This window comes from Gavialis gangeticus, unplaced genomic scaffold, assembly GCF_001723915.1.
Source record: "Gavialis gangeticus isolate Ggan-Ray unplaced genomic scaffold, GavGan_comp1, whole genome shotgun sequence".
In the NCBI taxonomy this organism is placed as follows: Eukaryota; Metazoa; Chordata; order Crocodylia; family Gavialidae; genus Gavialis; species Gavialis gangeticus.
In genome coordinates, this window is record NW_017728992.1 from 50,926,398 (window position 1) to 50,926,831 (window position 434).

Genomic DNA, 434 nt, shown 5'->3' on the forward strand with positions numbered 1-434 from the left:
CTCACTAGTGGTGGGTGGGTGGGTGGGTGGGTGTGTGTCTGTCCGTGTGTGTGTGCATGTATGAGAGTGAGAGAGAAATGGAGAGAGAACGGAGGGAAGGAGAGCATGTGAGGGAAGGGGGTTGTGAAAAAACCTTCCAAGTGCATGAGATAGGCACTGCAAATACCATATGAATTTTGTGGAGATCGCATCAGTGATGACACTTGTTACTAAAGAGCAAAGTCATTCAGTCTTCCAGTCAAAAGAAAACAAGAAAGAAATTGCGAGCCGTACCGTGATCTTGCTTGCCGTCATGTTCTAAAGCAAGAAAATACTACTGGTAATAAAGCTACAAATATATGTTAAAAATGAAATGAAAATCAATTACATAATTAAAAAAAAAAAAACCCCAAACCTTTTCTTCCTGAGATTTTGGGGTTGATGCTTGAAGACTA